This window comes from Zea mays, chromosome 8 (assembly GCF_902167145.1).
Source record: "Zea mays cultivar B73 chromosome 8, Zm-B73-REFERENCE-NAM-5.0, whole genome shotgun sequence".
Lineage (NCBI taxonomy): Eukaryota > Viridiplantae > Streptophyta > Magnoliopsida > Poales > Poaceae > Zea > Zea mays.
In genome coordinates this window covers 69238715-69243269 of record NC_050103.1, presented here as the reverse complement: position 1 = coordinate 69243269, position 4555 = coordinate 69238715, and positions in this window count along the sequence as shown.

Here is a 4555-nt window from a genome sequence, read left to right as displayed (position 1 = left end):
ACAAGGTCCGCGTCGGCGGCGTCGCGTTTCGCTTGCGACTTCTTCTTGCCTTTCTTCTTGGCGCCGTGTGGAGTAGACGCCTCGGGAGCCTCTTCCGACGGGCGGCCCTGGGGCTGCTTGTCCTTTCGGAAGATGGCCTCGACCGCCTCCTGGCCGGAGGCGAACTTGGTGGCGATGTCCATCAGCTCTCTCGCCCTGGTGGGAGTCTTGCGACCCAACTTGCTCACCAGGTCGCGGCAGGCGGTGCCGGCAAGGAACGCGCCGATGACATCTGAGTCGGTGATGTTGGGCAGCTCGGTGCGCTGCTTCGAGAATCGCCGGATGTAGTCCCGAAGAGACTCTCCCGGCTGTTGCCGGCAGCTTCGGAGGTCCCAGGAATTCTCGGGGCGCACGTACGTGCCCTGGAAATTGCCGGCGAAGGCTTGGACCAAATCGTCCCAGTTGGAGATCTGCCCCGGAGGCAGGTGTTCCAACCAGGCGCGAGCAGTGTCGGAGAGGAACAGGGGGAGGTTGCGGATGATGAGGTTGTCGTCGTCCGTTCCACCCAGTTGGCAGGCCAGGCGGTAGTCCGCAAGCCACAGTTCCGGCCTCGTTTCCCCCGAGTACTTTGTGATAGTAGCCGGGGGTCGGAAACGGGTCGGGAACGGTGCCCGCCGGATGGCCCGGCTGAAGGCCTGCGGACCGGGTGGTTCGGGCGAGGGACTCCGATCCTCCCCGCTGTCGTAGCGTCCCCCACGCCTGGGGTGGTAGCCTCGGCGCACCCTTTCGTCGAGGTGGGCTCGACGGTCGCGACGATGGTGCTCGTTGCCGAGGTGGCCCGGGGCCGCAGGCGCGGTGTTGCGCGTGCGCCCGGTGTAGACCGAGGCTTCCCGTATGAATCGGGAAGTCGCAGCATGAGACTCCGAGGGGTATCCCTGCCTCCGGGAGGCAGAGCTCTCGGCCCGTCGGGCCGCAGCGCCTTCCAGGAGATTTTTGAGCTCTCCCTGGATTCGCCGACCCTCGGTGGTTGATGGCTCTGGCATCGCGCGGATGAGCATCGCTGCGGCTGCCAGGTTCTGACCGACCCCGCTGGATGCGGGAGGCGGCCTGACCCTGACGTCGTTGGCGACGCGGTGCTGGAAACCCTGGGGCAGGTGACGTATTTCTCCGGCTGGGGGCTGGCCCGCCCATACCTGCCCGACGTCCCGGCGGATCGACTCAAGCGCTCCTGCTCCCTCGTCGAGCCTGGCCTGCACCCCGCGGACTTGCTCGAGCCGTGGGTCGTGACCCCCCGCCGGAACGGGGACCACAGCTAGCTCCCGCGGGATGTCGGCGCGAGGCGCCGGCCTTGGGAGATCACCGTCCTCCGGCATGCTGAGGTGGTTGCCTTCGGAGGGATCCCCTAGCTCGACGTGGAAACATTCGCGGCTTGGGCCGCAGTCCTCGTCGTCAAGGCTGCGGCTACCGTCGGAACAGTCGGAGAGGCAGTAGTCACATGCGGCCATAAAGTCCCGCATGGCACTGGGGTTGCCAAATCCAGAGAAATCCCAACAGATGCTGGGATCATCATCTTCCTCAGACCTAGAGGGCCCGTAGGTCGAGACGTCCGTCAACCGGTCCTAAGGCAACTGCATACGAAACCCCAGAGGGGTTGCACTCGCCTCAACGAGAGCGCCCGCCAAAGCGAGGTCGCTAGGCAGGTTGAGGCCGAGTCGAAATAATGTAGGATGGGAATCAGTCAGTACCTTTTGGTCGACGAGGAGCGACGTAGTCACGTCGGGGGCTGATCGCGCCGTCGTCCTAGGTACGAGGGCGACGTCCCGCAGGCCCTCCGCGAGCTCGCTGGCGTCGTCCACTTGCTCGGGATTGGCGTGTCGCGGGGGGACGGCGCTCGCCTTCGTCTCGAACGCGAGGTCGACGCCCGACGCGCCCTCCGTTGGGGCGCTGGGGACGTCAATTCGCTCGACAGCCGATGAAGCGCGGCCTCCCGCTCGGCCTTGGTTGCCCCGCCTCCTCCTCCGTTGGCGGGGGAGAGGACGGGGCGAGCTCGAATGTCGTTCTTCCATCACGCGGGGAAGATGTCGTCGATTCCGCCGCCGGCGGGCGGGTTGTCGGTCGCCATTGTCGTTGTCGCGCGGCGGTGGAAGGAGTACCATGTCGTAGCTGCCGTCGAGGGACATGAACTCAAGACTCCCGAAACGGAGCACCGTCCCGGGTTGGAGAGGTTGTTGGAGACTGCCCATCTGGAGCTTGATGGGAAGCTGCTCGTCAACACGCAGCAGTCCCCTACCTAGCGTGCCAACTGTCGGCGTTTCGAGACCGGGGGGTCCCTAAGCCGACGAGTGAGTGTGCCGCGTGCCCCAGCCCAGATGGGTCGAGCGCGTGGGCGAGCGCGAAGGGGGGAAAGCGAGGTGGCCGGAGACGGACGTGAGAGAGGTGGAAATCCCGCGGCCTTCGTGTTCGTCCCGCGCCCAGGTCGGGTGCGCTTGCAGTAGGGGGTTACAAGCGTCCACGCGGGTGAGGGAAGCGAGCGGCCCCAAGAGAGAGCCTGTCCCCGTCCTCGCTCCCGCGCGGCCAACCTTTTTCTAAGAAGGCCCTGGTCCTTCCTTTTATAGGCGTAAGGAGAGGATCCAGGTGTACAATGGGGGTGTAGCAGAGTGCTACGTGTCTAGCGGGGGGAGAGCTAGTGCCCTAAGTACATGCCAATGTGGCAGCCGGAGAGATCTTGGCACCCTGCTGGCGTGATGTCGTGGCTGTCGGAGGAGCGACGGAGCCTGGCGGAGGGAGAGCTGTTGGAACGGTTGTGTCCTTGCTGACGTCGCCCTGCTTCCGTAAGAGAGCTGAGAGCCGTCGTCGTCACGGGGCTAGCGGGGCGCCATCATTGCCTATCTGGCGGAGCTAGCCAGATGGGACACCGGTCTTGTTCTCCGCGGCCCGAGTCGGCTCGGGGTAGGGTGATGATGGCGCTTCCTGTCGACGTGGCTGGCCTGTGCCCTAGGTTGGGCGACGTGGAGGCTCCTCCGAAGCCGGGGTCGAGTCTGTCTTCCATGGCCGAGGCCGAGTCCAAGCCCCTGGGTCGGGCGAGGCGGAGGTCGTCAGCAGAGGCCGAGTCCGAGCCCCTGGGTCGGGCGAGGCGGAGGTCGTCAGCAGAGGCCGAGTCCGAGCCCCTGGGCCGGGCGAGGCGGAGGTCGTCAGCAGAGGCCGAGTCCGAGCCCCTGGGTCGGGCGAGGCGGAGGTCGTCCGCAGAGGCCGAGTCCGAGCCCCTGGGGTTGGGCGAAGCAGAGTTCGTCGTCTTCCGGGGCCTTAGCCCGAGTCCGAGCCCTGGGTCGGGCGAAGCGGAGTTCGTCGTCTTCCGGGGCCTTAGCCCGAGTCTGAGCCCTGGGTCGGGCGAAGTGGAGTTCGTCGTCTTCCGGGGCTTAGCCCGAGTCCGAGCCCTGGGTCGGGCGGAGCGGAGTTCGCCGTCTTCCGGGGCTTAGCCCGAGTCCGAGCCCTGGGTCGGGCGGAGCGGAGTTCGCCGTCTTCCGGGGCTTAGCCCGAGTCCGAGCCCTGGGTCGGGCGGAGCTTCCTATGGTGCCTTTGGCAGGGCCTGGCTTCCTTTGCGTTAAATGCTCCTGCGACTTGGCCGGTCGGTGCGGCGATTCAGTCAGGGTTGCTTCTTAGCGAAGGCAAGGCCTCGGGCGAGCCGGAGATGTGTCCGCCGTTGAAGGGGGCCTCGGGCGAGACGGAAACCCCTTCGAGGTCGGCTGCCCTTGCCCGAGGCTAGGCTCGGGCGAGGCGTGATCGAGTCGCTCGTATGGACTGATCCCTGACTTAATCGCACCCATCAGGCCTCTGCAGCTTTATGCTGATGGGGGTTACCAGCTGAGAATTAGGCGTCTTGAGGGTACCCCTAATTATGGTCCCCGACAATATCGGACATGCATGATGGGTCAGAGAACGTACCAGTAACTGCTCAAGATCTGAAAAACCTGTAAGGAATCTTTTGTGTTGACTATGTATATATTGAGTGCCATAGATATTACTATAGTAAATGTTTGGATGGTCATTTTTTGTACAACAATTGTAGGAGGGCAGCAAGGAGACGAGAAAACTGCGCAAATGATGTAGCCAAACTTTTGTCTTTCTTTACGGAATGCAAGAAACAGAATCCACATTTTTTTTGTGATTTTTAGCTAGACAAGGATGGGAAAATAGTGAGTATTTTTGGTCACACACAAGTATGCAGGGGGAATATGCAGATTATGATGATGTTGTGATCTTTGATACAACACACAAGACCAATATATATGATAAACCACTAGGCATGTTTATTGGAGCTAACAACCATCTGCAATGTATAGTGTTTGGATTTGTGTTGTTGGGAGATGAAATAGTTCAGGCTTTTGAATGGGCTTTCAATTCATTCAAAACATGTATGGGATGCGAGAGACCGAGAGTTATGCTAACAGGTATGTGGTATGTGAATTTGTTATGCTAACACGTCAAATAATTTATTGTGATAGTCAAATAATGGTTTGTGAGCAATTGCAGATCAAGATCCTGCAATGCCAACTGCTCTGAGAATTGTATTTCCAAA